The 17518-nt window shown below is 45.0% G+C and overlaps 1 long non-coding RNA gene across 3 annotated transcripts in view; it reads left to right on the top strand.

Annotated features, from left to right (window-relative positions):
* LOC121014666 (uncharacterized) overlaps window positions 1–16864 on the top strand; it is a 29038-nt gene extending 12174 nt beyond the window's left edge. For 2 of the 3 annotated variants that reach the window (XR_005783347.1, XR_005783348.1), the window contains one exon: window positions 16477–16864. This is a non-coding gene — a long non-coding RNA (uncharacterized LOC121014666). Of the gene's footprint in view, window positions 1–9219; window positions 9382–16476 lie in introns of all 3 variants that reach the window. The other variant, XR_005783346.1, reaches the window with a different exon arrangement.
* The last annotated feature ends 654 nt before the right edge of the window (window positions 16865–17518 follow it).

Raw genomic sequence — 17518 nt, 5'->3', positions numbered from 1 at the left:
ATGGTGTGAAGATTGGGTGGAGACAAAGATTGTATTTTACGTCTGGAGTTTTAAGGAAATCTCTTCTCTTGAAGCGGGCTCATTTGAGGCTGATCCCACCAGCGATGCGATGATGTATTCTCAGAGTCTCACGAGCCCTAACTGCTCTTGAAGATGATTCTCCCCTAATCTGTGAGAAAAAAGAACCAGGATGGGGGCCGGACTCCAACACAAAGGCCAGACGCTTTTGTAGGAGTGTGGGAGGGGCGCTTCTTCTAGGTTTCTCTCTTTTATGTCTAGTGAATGAGGTTTTTCTAGTGACCTGGAGTGCCCTGCACAGAATAGATTGTCTCCTCGGTTTTAGGTTTTTCCTTAACTACCCTTCTGTCCTGCAGTGATTAATGTGACCCCGTCCAGCGTTCGCCAAAAACTCAAATTGATTATAAGCCATTGACTGGGACCTTTCTGTCTGCCCCTGCTCCCCTGGGAATGTTGGCCAGCCAGAGGTTCAACACCGATAAGTGTGTTGGTACTGAGTGGGTCAGCGATTTTTTTTTTCTGGTGTGGACTCAAGGTCCTGGGTTCTCCTTCAGTCTTTTTGGGATGTAGGAGGGAAGAACCATCCTTAACCTTTGGGCTGATGGTGCGACCTTTCCTCAACAGAGACTCAGTAAAACAGAAGACACTCTTCCAGCCAAGGTTGGAGGCTGGCTAGCCGCGTGGGACAAGAGGACAGCAGGAGAAGGGACATGTTAATTGGATAAATCTGTCAAATTTCGGTATTTCCGGTTTCCTAGCTGTTTGTTTCTTTGTTTGCTTTTAATGTTTATTTATTTATTTTTTAAATTTTTTGATGTTTTTATTTATTTTTGAGACAGAGAGAGAGACAGAGCAGGAGCAGGGGAGGGGCAGAGAGAGAGGGAGACACAGAATCCGAAGCAGGCTCCAGGCTCTGAGCCGTCAGCACAGAGCCCGATGTGGGGCTCGAACTCACAGACTGTGAGATCATGACCTGAGCCAAAGTTGGATGCCCAACCGACTGAGCCACCTAGGCTCCCTGTTAGCTATTCATTTAGAAAAAATCTTTTCTACTCGTCCTCAGAGAAGTCACATCAGACCCTCTCAGTCATAGCCAGGTCTCTCTGCATTTGTTGCTTCAACGTGTATTTCTAGAGTGTGCTGTGATCCAGGCCTTCTCCTCTGCTGAAAATGCCATGGGGAATGAGACCCACAATGGAGGGGGGGGGTGTTCAAAATCCTTGAGGACTTTGCCTCTGCCTGGGTGGGACAGATAAGCACTGAGGGTAGAGGCTATCGATGCCACTACTAGCTTTATTCTTCCTACGATTTGCGGTTCATGTTTTTTCTTACATCCTAGTTCGGATTCCAGCTCTCTTGGGAAGACTTCCCAGATTCACCTCTCCTCTGGGCGCAAGCATGCCATGTTGTTCCTGGGTATGTGGGCCTGGTACTTAACCCACCCCCGCATGGTTTGGGGGGAAGACCAGGGGCGGGCGAAGGGACCTGGGTGTGCCCCCTGATGCCACATCTTCTTGGTTATGTGACCGCACTTCAGCTCTGTTCCTCTGTCCCTTCATTGCAAATGGAGGATAACGTGTGTGCCTCACAGAGCAGTGAGGAGAACCGCGTGGCATCAGGTATATAAGGTCACGCACCATACGTCCTCTGCGTTCTAGTAGCCGGTCATTACATATCGGGTTTTTTTCCTCCTGTTTTTCCTCCTGTTTTTCTTCACTTACTCACGTATTAAAGTGTTAACCTATCATTTCTAATTTCTCCTCTGCCTCCAAGATGCTGAGATTCTGATGTATTGTTATTTGATTATTATAAGAATAGTTCTCTCATGTGTCTGTTCTATGTTTCCGGCAATCTTCTAAGTCTCTCGAGAGTTGTTACAATTTTGGCAGCCCTCACTATGGTCAAGTCAGTGGAGGGCTCTCCGTATTTCCAATGGATATCTTTTATGTATGTGTCATGATATACCTATTATGTCTGTCTGTCTTGTTTTCCATCACGAAGCACAGACGCTTTGAGACGATTTCCTGGCCACGTCCCTTCAGTGCCCGCTACACTTATCCAGAGGGGTGCTTGACAAATGCCAAGTACGGATGGGGACTAGCAACTGTTCTCCATCCTAGGGTCATGTTTTCTTTACACGTTATCTCTGGAATTACTTATAGTCACAGTAATTAATCTTCCGTAGAAACTTTCGGTCGGAGCGAAACATTCCTCAGATCTCCTGTTCTGATAATAACACGATTCCAAGCCGCTGCCATTTTATTCACCTGATCCATTCCTGAAGAGTGTCCCCATGAGCTGTTGACATTCACGTGCTCGCCATAATTGAATTTCAAACCTTATCTCTCTATTATAATCTGATAGGTATTCCTACTGTGCTTTGGCTCCGAATATAATACAAATCACATTTCAGGAATCCAAACTTTACCTCCAGGGATATTTCTGCTCTCGTTAACGAACGGTTTGTGTACATTGAACTCTTCTGAAAAAGTTTAGTCAAATGGGCCTCAAGACCCTTACTCTTTGGAAACTCATTATAGCACACACTCAATACAAAACAAACAGCAACTCTTTTGTTATTGGAAATTCTCCCTGGGGCTGAACGAGGTAAATATTTAAGAAGTGACGCTCGGCCATCGTTCAGAAAACTTCGTTCTATCAGTAAACACATACTCGCTTACCGTTTTCACAGACAGCAAATATGACGAAGATATTACAGCATTTCCTTCTTTGCACTCAAAAGGTAAAAGTACCACCTCTTTAAGCGAGATCTTATCCCCTGTTAACAATTTAGTTAATAAGTAGTTAGTTTAAGCCTCTCCTGGCCCTTAACACTTGACTTAAGTAGGCCCTCGGCCCCTGGTAGTCTCGAAGATACCTGGAGATTTGAAAAAAAAAAAAAAAAAAAAAAACCACTAAAGTTTAGGAACGTCTAAGAAGAGTGCTCTCGATATGAACCTTTTTATTTTTCTTTCTTTTTAAGACAATAGCCAGAAGTTTGCTTGATAAATAATCTCACTGTATATGACATCTCCAAATTTCCTTGAAATCACTCAGCTTGTGTCAAGGACTGATTCTGAATTCTTTGGTCTCTAACAGCTATACCTGATAACTTGAAAAGATTGTGGTTCGTTGTGGGTATGTACCAGATATTAAAATAAATTATTATTATTTTTTAATAATTTTTAATCGTTATTTATTTTTGAAAGAGAGAGAGGGGCGCCTGGGTGGCGCAGTCGGTTAAGCGTCCGACTTCAGCCAGGTCACGATCTCGCGGTCCGTGAGTTCGAGCCCCGCGTCAGGCTCTGGGCTGATGGCTCAGAGCCTGGAGCCTGTTTCCAATTCTGTGTCTCCCTCTCTCTCTGCCCCTCCCCCGTTCATGCTCTGTCTCTCTCTGTCCCAAAAATAAATAATAAAACGTTAAAAAAAAAAAAAAAAAGAAAGAGAGAGAGACAGAGCACGAGCAGGGGAGGAACAGAGAGAGAAGGAGACGCAGAATCCGAAGCAGACTCCAGGCTCCCAGCTGTCAGCACAGAGCCCAACACGGGGCTCAAACCCACGAACCGCGAGATCACGAACTGAGCCAAAGTTGGACGTTTAACTGACTGAGCCACCCAGGTGTCCCAAAATAAATTATTTTGATGCCCAGTAGCTGTTGGACTAGTTGGAGATATTAAGGGTTAAATTATGCCAGTCTAATTAAGCATGCTTAACTGCAGGTTCTTAAAATAAGAAGTGAGGCCTCTTTTTATATAATTCTGACTCATCCATTCCCCCACCTCCCATCCCTCCTTGCCCTCATGACCTGAGCATTTTTCCTCACGACGGAGCGGGCTCAGGACTTTGAGAGCCCATGCCCTTTGGGTCATGACCTGTCTGTCCTGAGCACCTGATGATGTTTTTTCCCCCAATTTTATATGCTTATTTATTTATTTTGAAATAGAAGGTGAGTGGCGTAGGGGCAGAGAGAGAGAGAGGGAGAGAGAGAGAGAATATCCCAAGCAGGCTCCGCGTTGTCAGCACAGAGCCCGATGCAGGCTCGAACCCATGAACTGTGAGCGCATGACCTGAGCTGAAATCAAGAGTCAGATACTTAACTGACGGAGCCACCCAGGCGCCCCACATCCATGGATGTAAATCCTTTGGTCTTCTAAGAAAAATTTTCGGGGTTGGATACATGGTCATTTATTTCTTATAACCCACTCTGTGATTAGGAACTATCATTTCCCCCATTTTGTAGATGAGGAAACAGGCTCAGGGAGGTTCAATAATTTGCCTCAGATACTAAATATTGAAGCTGAAATTTTGAAAAAGCGAATCTTGCCTCAAATCCCTGATCTCAACCATTTTGTCATAGGTAACACACAATATATTCAGCTAAAAACATTTTCATACTGCAATTGAAATTCCCCCTGACCCCCATCTTAAGTCAAGCCCCCTCCCAGAAGCACCTGCTCTTAAGATTTTCCAAATCTTTCATGAGTTCGAGCCCCGCGTCGGGCTCTGTGCTGACAGCTCAGAGCCTGGAGCCTGCTTCCGATTCTGTATCTCCCTCTCTCTCTGCTCCTCCCCTGCTCACACTCTGTCTCGCTCTCAAAAATAAAGATTAAAAAACATTAAAAAAAATAAAAAAAGTTTTCCAAATCTTCCTTTTTATCGTGGGATTAAAAAAAAAATACAAGCCATCTCACACTGTATCTTTTCATCGGTAACTTGTTTTTTAATGTCAAAACACGTTTTAGAGATTTTTCTAGTTCAATGAAAGGGTTGGGCTTTATTAGCACTATTGTTTAAAAGTTTTTAAATATTTATTATTTATTTTTTTTGTGAGACAGAGTGTGAGGTGGGCGGGCAGAGAGAGAGGGAGACACAGAATCGGAAGCAGGTTCCAGGCTCCGAGCTGTCAGCACACAGAGTCCGACGCGGGGCTTGAAGCCACAAACTGTGAGATCATGACCTGAGCCAAAGTTGGACACTTCACCGACCGAGCCACCCAGGTGCCCCTTTATTATTATTTTTTAAATGGTTGCATAGTATCCTTTGTCATGGGTATACTGTGGAATATTCAATCACTTTTCTATTGACAGATGGTGATTAGCCTTTTTTGGTTTGTTTTTAATATATAAAACCAAAGGGCTTCAAGAAACAACCTTGTGTGGGCCCCCTGTGCAGACTCCTTATTCCCTTTAAGAGGGTGATATACTAACATTCCGTAGTGTGATCCCGAAAGCCCTGACTTCCTTTGCCTTTTCTTGTCTTTCCAACAGAAGAAGTTCAATTAGAACCTTAGACAATGTTTCACTCATTCGCATTCTTGCACCTAACTGTTCTGGAGTTCATAGGGTAGCACAGGAACATCCGACCCAACATAAGACTTAACCACGTGGCCACAGTGAAGCGAGTCCTTTGCCCATGGCCAAAAGCTCGCTGGTTTCTTCTGCCTGGAGGAGAAAATGACCTGGCAAGGGATTTCCTCTACCATGCCAGCTTTGGTCTCCCCTGAACAGCGGCCAGGGACCTTTCTTCTCTTGGATGAACCACTGTAGCTCAGGAGCACACCCCTCGCGCAAATGCACCTTGTGTAGGCTCTACCTCCGGCGGGGAGTACTGGCTTCTGACCTTCTCCATCCAGTCCGTGGATGGTTTAGTAGCAGCATCGGTGGCTTTGCTCCCCGTGATGTCACTGAAATGTGCGAGCAGATCCTTGGCTTCTTTCGAAACCACGTTTCCATGGAGAATCACACATTTTTGCTCCGTAGTTTCACACCAGAAAATTTCAACTTTTGCTAAGATTTTTCTCATCCAATGAACAATTTTTCACACTGGCCGAACCACTTATGAAAGCAGCTCCCAAACGCAATTTTTTTTTTTTTATGCCCTTGTAAAGAATATGCAGGACTCCTTTCTACTATAGATCTGAGCTAACGATAGAGCTCTGTATCCTACTCTTTAATTTCTCTAAAACTCCTTATCAGGACCCTTGATTTTCTTAGGTATCATCACCTCTTTAATTATCACTAATACTAACAACTCTCCCCAAACTAGCTAATTTGTCCATTTCTCGTCTTTCAAGTAGGACAATTTATTTGTTTTTAAGCCCTTCCCCAGGACTTTGTCAATTTATGTAGAACATGGTAGCATCCTACATTTGGTCATTTTTCGGACAGTCATCGAATTTGCAAGCAGGCAGTGTTCCAGCTTATCATTTACTTTCCCTAAGAGACTGGTTAAATGAGTTTCCTAATGATAGACTAGAACTCAGCTCACCTCACTCCAGTTCAGCGCTGTTCCATCGCACTTACAGTGACCTGAGTTATGGAGCCCGAACTTGGTGCACAGTTTACCCTAGAAGGAGATCCCAGTTCTCTTGGCCAGTGGCTAGGGCTTTGTTGAGGGGGAGGCCGGGGGTAAAGGGAACGAAAGCGTCTGTGGGGTGACAACGCGCAGCCAGCCTTAAACGTAAGTAGAGGGCTCCTATAGATTGTAGTAGTTGGTGGTTTTGAGTGCATCAAGAACCACTGGGACGTTGGCGGTAGTGGGCGCTTTTCTCTTACCAGTGGGAAGTATTGGAAGGCTAGGGGCCTAGCCCTCATGAAAGATTTGGAAAACTCTTAAGAGCAGGTGCTTCGGGGAGGGGGCTTGATTTAAGATGGGGGTCAGAGGAAGGGCGGGGGCAAGGACATAGGAAACCATCAAGGAATCAGACCCTACTGTTCATGCCAAGTTTAGAAGGCAACACAACATCCTAGGGAAAAGAAGAAAAGCATCTCTAAGAGTTGCCTGCAATAACTTTGCTTCTTGATCTGTCCTGGGGCACCCGTGTATGTGAGCATTTTCCATTCAATATTGACGATATCATAACTGCATCGCAAGATACATTTTCCTCCAGCCTGACCACAAGAGGAAACCATTCATGATACGGCTGTGAGGATATTCCACATTCTCAGCATATTTTTCTAATGATTCGCTTTTATTCTCCAGGCCACAATTACCTCCACCCCTTTTGGACAGGGGAAGGCAGCCTTTCCCTAAAGCACCCGGCAATGTGTCAGGGTGCAAATGTGGGCTAAACTTAAATGTGTCTTTAATTAGTATTAAATCAGAAGTCAGAATGTGCAAAGCACTGCCTTTGAGACGGCTCCAGATTCTTCATTCTGGAGTCTATTTTCTGTGGCTCTCTGGCCCCAGAACTCTCTCTTTTTTTTTTTTTTTCCATTTCTCTTTCCCACTGAGCCTCATGTGCTGGATATAGCGTATCCTGTATTCGCCAGTTATGGCTTTTGAGGTGAAATTTAAAAATGAAACATGGCTTCTCTGAGACTCTGGGAAATTGAGTCTATTGATTTGCCTTTACCAGGTAGGAAAAGGCTTTGATTTATCTACCTTTTTAATCTTCTAATTTTGGCACCAAATAAAAGTGACACACGAAGGAGAGTTTTGGTTCTGTAAGACAAATTGGCCAGGGCGTTTTCCATCCCCTTCCGGGCTGTGTAAGGGTAAAGTTCTGATGGGAACAGACACCCTCCAAATGTCATGACAACGCAGGGACTGAGAGCAGGACCCTGGCAAGGAGAGCAAGGGGCTTTCCAGTTCTGGAATGTGGTTTGTGGGGGCACGAGGAAAGAAAGGCATTCTTCCTCACGTGTCTCCTACCAAGTCCCACGGCATCTGAGATGCTGAAATTTGAGATGAACTCTCCCAGGTTAGGTACCTTTTCCTCTGGGTCCTTACCAAAAGAGGGAAACATGCAGATATTGAAATATATTGTCACTAACACTTTGGTGTGAATTTATTTCTCAGCCTCGGCAGCTAAAAACATCGTGGAAAGCATTTAGAAATTTATCGACGAGGCTCAAACAGCCCCCTATTTTTGCAAATCAAATCTCACCGTACGCAGCCATGCCCATTAATTTCTATATTGTCTGGGGCTGCCTTCACCCTGTAGTACTGGACTGAGGAGTTGTGAGACCACGTGGTTCTCCAATATTTATTATCTGGCCCTTTTCAGGAAAACTATGCTGAACAAAGTTGTGATCTCCAAGAGAGTAGCCAGTAGTCACATATACCTATCCAATGATAGGTTCCTTAAATTAAATATAATTAAAAATTCAGGTCCTCGTTTGCACTAGCCACATTTCAAGTGCTTATTAGCCACTTGTGGCTAGTGGCTACCATATTGAATAATGTAGATATAGAACATTTTTATCGTTGTAGAAAGTTCTATGAAAACTCATATATTAGTTAATAAGTTACATAATTAGCATATATTAACCCACTAACAACCCAAACATATCAAGTTCTTTGATCTCTATCGCTTAAAAATTTTTTTTTCACGCTAATTAGTTTTGAGAGAGAGAGAGACAGAGAGAGACAGAGACAGAGTGCGAGTAGGGGAGGAGCAGAAAGAGGGCAGAATCTGAAACAAGCTCCAGGCTCCGAGCCATCAGCACAGAGCCCAATGCGGGGCTCAAACCCACAAACCGTGAGATGGTGACCTGAGCCAAAGTCGGAAGCTTAACCGACTGAGCCACCCAGGTGCTGCTCTATCACGGTCTTTAATCCAAGATAAAAATCATCTCAGGGGATGATAGTTACATTCACTGACTGTCTCTGGGCAGTATGACACGTCTTGTTCCATGAGTAATTGTCCTCCCATGGACCCATGATCTAATCTGCAGAAGTGATTATTTTCTTCTCGTACGTGAGTCCAAAAGCTATAGGCATTCTAGTATAGTCTCCACATCTTTCCTCGGGCTCCTGCATTTCACAATTCCTTGCTGGCCTTTTGGTGAGAGAAACAGACTCCCCGGACCGTGGACCAGACCTCCCTAGCTTGGAAGGAAGGTCACTTCGGACCCGGGCCTGAGAGCCCGTGGCTATGCCCTGGATGAGAGCCCAAACTTTCCCCCAGGGACTGCTGGAGACATCCCTGCTGCTGAAAGTGAGCCGCTTCCCGAGGAAAGATTTTCGAGGCTGGGGGAATCATTTCCATCAGTCTGGATAAAGGTTGGGCTTTCTGCGAGATGTTATGTGATGTATGGGGAGCCAGTAAAGAAGAGAGTAGCGCCTGGGGAAGCAAGCCCCTTCTGATGTGGGCCGAGAACCGTTGTCTGTATTAGCGCAGAAGGCCAAGTTGTTATTCAGAGACTCAACAGTGCAGTGGCTTAAAAGACTAACAAGTTTATGTCTTTCATGTGACAGCCCAAGGTGAAAGTTCCAGAGGCGGGCTGCTCTGACCCACTGCTGTTTAAGGACACAGGTTCCTTGGCAAGTCTTTGCTCTGTCCTCCGCCGTCGCTGACTCCCCGGGATACTTGTCATCTGCACGGTTGAAGGTGGTTATGCGCACATCCAAGTTCAAGGTGTAAGAAGGGGAGCAGGTATGGAGGAGGTGGGCCCGCTCGCTCCGCAGAGGCCTGGGCCCAGCCATGGTCCGGCGGCCCGGACAACGACACCTAACTGCGAGGCGGGCGGGGAAGGGCAGCCTGGACGTGTGTGGACACGTGGAACGTGGATTTGGGGAGACCGCCGACTCCCCACCATCCTATGTAGTTTGCCTTTTAAACATCAAGGCCCCACACGCACCAAGAAACTGTATCGTGGCTCTTCCCCTTCTGCCTTCCTCTCTACCTTCGCAAAGCATTCCAAGAAAGAAAGGGGATGCGTTTTTCAACCTTTTGGTTACCGCTGAGAAAATGACAAGGCCCCAAACACCTACGCCTAGAGCTGAAATCGGATCGCATTTCTGTAGGGAATGACCCCTTTCTGTGAATGCTAATGCTCGGGAATGGGAGCTCTGTGGTGTTTTTCTGGAGCAGGGGTGTGTGGAACCGCTCTCATCGTATCTTCGACGGCCGGAAACAGAGATTCAGGCGGAATGTTCTTCGGGGCCAGTGAGCCGTGTGCAGGCCTCCGAGCTCCTCATTACTTTTCTTCCCTTCATTCCACTAGAGCAGCTCCAAGTCGTGACAGCCCGTGGGGATAATTGACGCGAAAGTGCTCAACCCCGAGTGCCCAAGCTTCCCCCAGACAATCGCTGGATTGTTCCGGGACCTGTCGATGCCACAAACCTCATGCTGAGGAGTTGGCCCCATAATTAGCAAGCAGCGGCTGTCAAGCCCATGAAATGGTTTTAGGTGACGAAGTGAACGAGACAAAGCAGTTTCTTCTTCTTCTCTGGCAGGGAAGACAGCCGGTGTCCGAGTGGGGCTGATGCTTCTGTAAAGGAAACTAAGTGAATCTGGCTTCCATTTCACACTCGTGCTTTCCAGACCGATCCCGACTCTGTGAGGCTCATCTCCTGAGCCTGGTTTCCCCCGGTTCTCGGCTGATGGGGCGGCAAAATCCGGCTGCAGCTCAGGGAGGGCAGTAGAGGCGGCGGGCCCGTAAGCCCCACCTGCCGCCCGCTTGAATAACCCTTAGAAACCTCTGGGGATTCTCAAAACGGAGAGTGTTTGGCACTCTCTCAGTACTGAAAGGAAGCTCCATATGTGAGAGTTCTAACCCGGACGTCGACTTTTTATGTGGGCGGGGGACGCTGGACATAAGGTAGGGAGAAAGAAAAGCTGGGGCTGGAAAATTCACGGGGTACCTGTGATTCAAACAAACGTGAAATATATCTTATCGTTTACCTGCCTCGAATGAAAACATACTCTCGTAAAGAGACATTGTGGCGCCAGGGGAAGAACAGCAGATGAGGGGGAGCCGGTGGAAGTGGTCCAACTTCTGTGGGCCTTGGGTGCCTCACCTGTGACTGGGAATACTCAGCAGACAATTCGAATCGTATCCGGCTCCAAATAGACGTGAAGAGATGTGACTACACCACCAAGCATCGTAATAATCAGTTATGTTCTTGAGGTGGTTTCGTATAAAATCTCTCCCTTTGTTAACACATATTTGTATGTTGGGATGTATGGATATCAGGAAGCATTAGGGACGCACTGATGCTTTAGAACTTTCCCCCATATGTGGATATCAGGTAGAAATAACAGGAGTTTAAAATGTGACGTGTAGGGCTCCTGGGTGGCTCAGCCGGCTGAGCATCGGACTCTTGGTTTTGGCTCAGGTCGTGATCCCAGCGTCGTCTTGAGTCAGGCTCCGAGCTGTGTGTGGAGCCTGCTTAAGATTCTCTCTCTCTCCCTCTCTCCCTCCTATGCCTGCATGGGTGCATGCTCTCTCTCCCTCTCAAATAAAAAAAGTGTGTCCCACGTGTTTCTGAGTTGAATGAGAATGGAAATCAGTTACTTAGCCTTACATGTACTGATACCCACGTAGCCCTTGTTACCGATATCATCCTGCTTATACCCAGGACAACTATCACACTACAAGTGAGGTATCTAAAAAGCAGAAAGTCTGGGGACACTTTACGTGCGCTAAAGGGACTGCGAGGGGGAATTTTCCAAAATAGAAAAATTTCCAATTACTTAGAGTCTCGCGGCAAATCTAGTTCTTAAAAAGCCTTCGGCCAATCGTGTCGTTACAGAATTGGGGGAACATATCCAGCGCGTAATTGTCCGTTGGTTTTTATACTTTCCAAACCAGGCCGTTTCTTGGTAGGCTTTAAATTGTAACCAGGTGACATGAAATCAAACCGCTGGCATCGGTAGCACACGGGCACCTGTGAAATGAATCGAATGTGAATAGGTATTTGGGAATTTTGTTTGTAATTTCCCTCTGTTTCAGATTATATAATAGCACAACAGAACAGCTGGTGCATGGCCTCTAGGATAATGTAGTGAAGGAAAAATACCCCTTGTAACTTAGAAAACAGCCAAGTTGCAGGGTAAAGGAATAGAGTTTTATTTTTCAATTAGTACACTTAAAAAAACATTTGTTTTAATGTTTATTTAGTTTTGAGAGAGCGAGAGTGCGTGAGTGACGAAGGGGCAGAGAGAAGGGGACAGGGGGTCCGGAGCGGGCTCTGTGCTGACAGCAGCGAGCCCGATGCGGGGCTTGAACTCACAAACCGTGAGATCATGAAGTGATCTGAAGTCGGACGCCCAACCGACTGAGCCACCCAGGTGCCCCGGGAACGAAGTGTTTTAATGTCAGCTAAACATAGCCTGTGAGGTTGTCTGTCATGGAAGAGATTCAGATTTACTTACCCGGACTCCGTAGAGACGGTCTGCAAGATTGTGCTGGAATCTGCATTTCCATCCCGTTTCTCTCTGAACCACAGACTTGAACATCCCTGTTGGAACCGAACAACATTTGTTTGCTCGTCAATGACTTCAAACTATTTGCAGAATACCCACCGTGTGTGGGGCACGCCGCTAAGTTCTGGAGATTCAGAAATGAGTGACACAGGTCCTGCCCTTCGTTGGGGGGTTCTCAGTTTGTCAGGGGAAAGGAACACATAAAGAGACACAGTGATGAGCAGGAGATCTGGAGACGGGCTCCGGCCTTTCCTGGCCACATGGCTGTGGGTCAATGCTGTTTCAGTTTGTTCACGAACGAAGTGGACAGTGGCATGCACGTATTGATAGTAAATGGCATATTTGAACTCTGATCTCTTGGAATCTCACGTCTGCTGTGTCCTTTCTATTGAGTACAGCTAATTAAAGTAGGCTGCAATAGAATTATCCTTTATCACCATATCTGGTTCGGATTCTCCCTCCATCACGTCCTATGCCCAAAGGACTCCAAGGCTGGCTTTTCTGCTCATGGGTGCCTTTCTGCTTCTTGTTGTTTTATATTGGGGTTTCTCCCTTTTTCTCTTTCTCACCCCACTGTAAAAACAGAACGTAGTCTTGGTGCTACTTTTCTGCCCTGCTGTCCCTGAAGCGAATTTACAGCTGGTTTGAAATTTCTGAGATTCTTTTCCATAGTTGCCGGAAACAAAAGTCAAGGAGGGCATGTGTGGGTTTAAAAGTTGGGTGTGAGAGTGCGCTCCCTTTTGGGTTGTTGCTTTGTTCGGTCATTCCTTACAGGTTCAACTTTTTTTTTTTTAAGCCACGAGTTTTGTTGTTGTTTTTATTTTGTACAAAGGAAAAAAAACACATCAGGTATATTGCAGAGAAACGTTAAGACATCAAGTAAGTGTCCTGGGGTGAAGAGCATGAGAGAAAGAGAGAGAGAGAGAGAGAGAGAGAGAGAGAGAGAGGATTGATGAAGGAATGAATGTGAAGACATTAAGAATGTTGAACGTTGCCTTGGAAGGATGGGGTTGATAAATGTGGTGATTTTTTAAAAAAGACTGCAAATTTCTTTTTTTGAAGTTCATTTATTCATTTTTGAGAGCGCGAGCGAGCGAGCGAGCGAGAGACAGGATCCCAAGCAGGCTCCATGCTGTCAGTGCAGAGCCTGATGCAGGGCTTGATCATGACCTGAGCTGAAACCAAGAGGCGGGTGCTTAACAGACTGAGCCACCCAGGTGGTGCCCCACGACTGCCGAGCGTCTTGACACTATTCTTACTGAGAGGTGGGGGTCAATGTCCTCTCTCCTGAAGTCTGGGTCGGTTTGTGATTTGCTTGTAGCCAGTACAACACGGCACGATTTTCACGACTAGGTAGAAAGTACAATGTAGCTTTCACTTTGTTGACTGGGGCACTCACTGTTGGAGCTCGGAGCTGGCAGGAAGCACAGACCACATGGAGAGGACATATGTAAAGAGGCAACTGACATCTCAGTTGACAGCCAACATCAAACACCAGATATGTGAGTGAAGATGCCTCCAGAAGATTCCATCCCCAGCTGTTTGAGTCACCCTTAGCTGTGGAGTCTTCCCAGTGGAGAGTCTAGATACTGCTGCGCAGACATATGCAATTTTCATTGTACTCTGACTAAATTCCTGACCCAGAAAATTTGTGAGCGTAAAGAAATGGTTGTTTTAAGCTGTTAAGTTTTGGGGTAATTTGGTATGGAGCAATGGGGCATGGGAATAAGGATGTGGAGGGGGAGGGAGTGATAGCCGGCATGAGGTGTTACCCTCCCTTTTCCTTTGGCACCACATATTCTGCCACGGATGGTTTTTCCCTGAATAAACACTTGGGTAAAAAAAAGAAAATTGGGGATAAGGGTCCAGAAGAGACCTTAGCATCCATTTTAAGGTGAAGAAGGAGATAGAGAGGAAGTTCTTGTGGCCAACAGCTCCAGGCAGCCATTGTAGGCAACCCAACAGACATCCAATGTAAACAGATCGGTGGGGACCTCTACAAAAGTCCCTTTATAAGAAACCAAAGTTTCAGGAATGGCGATTCTATTTTTGCAAACTCAGAGATATTCATCGGTTTCCTGGTCCAGACTTTTCAAAAGGCAGGTTTCAATGGCGACTGTGGGAATAATTATTCTTTTGAGTGTCTGAGAGTGGAGAGGAACAGCGCAGGTGAAATAAAATCAAGGATCCTCTGTTCAGGCAAAGTGAGGTCCATGGAACCTAAGCAGAGAGAGTGGCTGTGATCTCAACCCAGAGCGGGGCCAGCACTTCTGCCCCAGAACCTCCCATCTTGGGGTACATCATATTTCTCATGAGGCATTGAGATATCCTGCTGCACAAATAAAAAGTGCATAGGGATTTGGTGCTCACTGTCCCTAGCACGAAGTTTTCCTCTAGGATATAATTTATAGATGAATTAAAAAAAATAATAAATAAAATGATCTCAACCAGGGGAGAAAGGCTTCCAACCCAGTAGATTTCTTAAATTGTTCTTATGAATAGACTGTTTTTCTAATTTCTTCCCTAAGTTTGTGTATGATATATTATTACACCAGAATGTGAAACCAGCCAAATGAGCCCCAGGAAAGAAATGTTGCTCCAAAGTAAATATAGGAACTTGGTTAATGCCACATGATCAGATATCTTGCAAATAAGACACACAATTAAAAAATCATCGTATATGACATTGGGAGTTACAGATTATATGAGATAGTCCCCCCATGCTGAAGTGGAAATTTGATATCCTTATTGAGCCTTGAGACGAATTCTGGGAAAATGGAACTTTGAACCTATATGAAAAGGAGCGAGTGATTATGTACAAATGTGGCCAAAACCTAGGGGACACACAGGAACAAAAGCAGATCGTAAATCTCTAATGTAGAGCAAATGTTCAGCAAACCGTTGTCTCTGCGTGAAGGGATATGACATTTGTAGACGTGAGACAGTTCTCAAATTTTAGTTAGCACCAGTCAACGCCAAACTGCCAGGTGAAATTCTCTTAAAGCATACCTATGTATTTAAAAGAATCCTCTCGGGGCGCCTGGGTGGCGCAGTCCATTAAGCGTCCGACTTCAGCCAGGTCACGATCTCGCAGTCCGGGAGTTCGAGCCCCGCGTCGGGCTCTGGGCTGATGGCTCAGAGCCTGGAGCTTGTTTCCGATTCTGTGTCTCCCTCTGTCTCTGCCCCTCCCCCGTTCATGCTCTGTCTCTCTCTGTCCCAAAAATAAATAAACGTTGAACAAAAAAATTTAAAAGAATCCTCTGGTAGAGAGGAAATGCAAACTGAAATAGCCACCCACTTATTTTAAGTAAAACAATGAGGCTCCACTAAATGGAAGAATTAAGGGTAGGGTGGCATTTTTTTTTTTTTTTAAACTCACCATACTGTGATTTTACCTTGCAAAGTGTATCATTTAAGAGATGCATGAGTAAGTTTATTTTTTATTACCATCAGAAAAATAAATAAAGGGTAGGCAAATGGAAACTATGAGTGACAATAACACAACACTCTACGAGAACATTTTCTTATCGCACAGCTTAAAAGAAGTCACTACTTGGGATTGGAAAACTTGTTATTGTAAAGACTTTTTATATTGTGATATTATTTTACTTTAATGAACCAACCTAGACAACTTGGGATATATATTTAGATAAAATGTCAGGAAGGGGACTGTCTTCAAATGAAGGTCATTAGACACAAAAGGAGATTCAAAGGTTTCTCTAACAACCGCATGCTAACTTTTCCCCACCTCTTCTGCTGGGGGAGAGTTCATGTAAATCCTTCCTTTTATGGGTAACGATCAGCTTTGTTCTTTGCTTAATGTACGTGGAACCCTGTTTTCCTGACACTGTGCATTTTTACATTGCTAGGGACAGTAAGGCTTTTCCTTCTCTGGGGTCTTAAAACGATTGACACTAGTCCAGCAAAGCTGTAGACCTGGTCTTAAAGGATCAAAGACTGAAATGGAGCTAATTTCCTACAGTGATTCTACAGCCTGGGGAATTACTTAAGGAAAAAGCTGCCTATTGCCATTTATTGAACTAATTAAAAATAAAAACATAGCTTTCAATAAAAAGTATATCTCAGAGCATGATACTAATTAGGTTTTTTTTTTTTTTCTTTGCCTTGAAAAAAAAATGTAACCTGATCTTTCTCTTTTGAAGGGTGCCAATGCTCAGTACATTTTGTTAACTGGTTTATTAACTTTTCTGATTCTGGGATTGTTCATGTTCAGACTTTCTCATATAGGCTCACACTGATATCCCTGTGTAAACTCTGACCGCAGATTGTTGGTCTGACTACAGACCAACAAAAAGAAGAGAATCCGTGTTGGAAAGGAACTTGAAAGATTATCTGATCATCTCTGCCTTCACGCAAGTGTATTTATTGTAAGCTAATGAATGAAGACGTGCAGGTATATACTCAGATGTGACTGAGGTTAGACCATGGGCAGCTGGTGAAGTGAAGATGAGACAGAATCATACTGCCTAGGTTCACAATCCAGAAATCCAATATTTACTTATTTCAATAATAATTATGCTGTGGGGAAGAGGGCGCAAACTCATGATGCAGATTTCCATCAAACAGAATGACAACTGCTAGAATTACTTTAGTCTAAAGAGTGCGTTTCAGGGGTGCCTGGGTGGCTCAGTCGGTTAAGCGGCCGACTTCGGCTCAGGTCATGATCTCGCGGTCCGTGAGTTCGAGCCCCGCGTCGGGCTCTGTGCTGACAGCTCAGAGCCTGGAGCCTGTTTCGGATTCTGTGTCTCCCTCTCTCTGACCCTCCCCCGTTCATGCTCTGTCTCTCTCTGTCTCAAAAATAAATAAACGTTAAAAAAAAAAAATTAAAGAGTGCGTTTCCAATGACCTTTGATTGTAGGGTCCTGCCTTCCCAAAGCTGTGTGTTGAGGTCCTACAGGCCTTCTATTCACCTTTTGCAGGAGTTTTTAAGCAGATGGTTGAGTTAGGAGATATGACCCACAAGCCAGGTCTGTTAAGACCTTATATTCTATCTTTTAATATAGTGTTTGAATGGCTTTCCTGGTCTTGGAGAAGTGTGTAACCTTGTATAATAAAACCGTAGGCCTTTGAGTAAAGAGCCCTTGCTAGTTTTGACTTATTCAAGGTTTCTAAGGGGAACACGTTTTCATGAACACTTTCAGCTGTAACCAAGTAGCTTGGAACTCAGAAGCTAGGTTTTCCTAAATACTTGTAAGAAAGAGACAATCGTGGGACAGATTTTATCTGGAGCACTGAGTACTTTTGAAGCCTTGGGTAAGACTGGACATTTTGTAGGCTTTCCTTTGTATGTCAGGGAAATTTTCAGCAAGCCAGGCAGCTAGATAA

This window comes from Herpailurus yagouaroundi, unplaced genomic scaffold (genome assembly GCF_014898765.1).
Source record: "Herpailurus yagouaroundi ecotype Mexico unplaced genomic scaffold, PumYag 203, whole genome shotgun sequence".
Taxonomy (NCBI): domain Eukaryota; kingdom Metazoa; phylum Chordata; class Mammalia; order Carnivora; family Felidae; genus Herpailurus; species Herpailurus yagouaroundi.
This window is presented reverse-complemented; position numbering and strand designations above follow the sequence as displayed.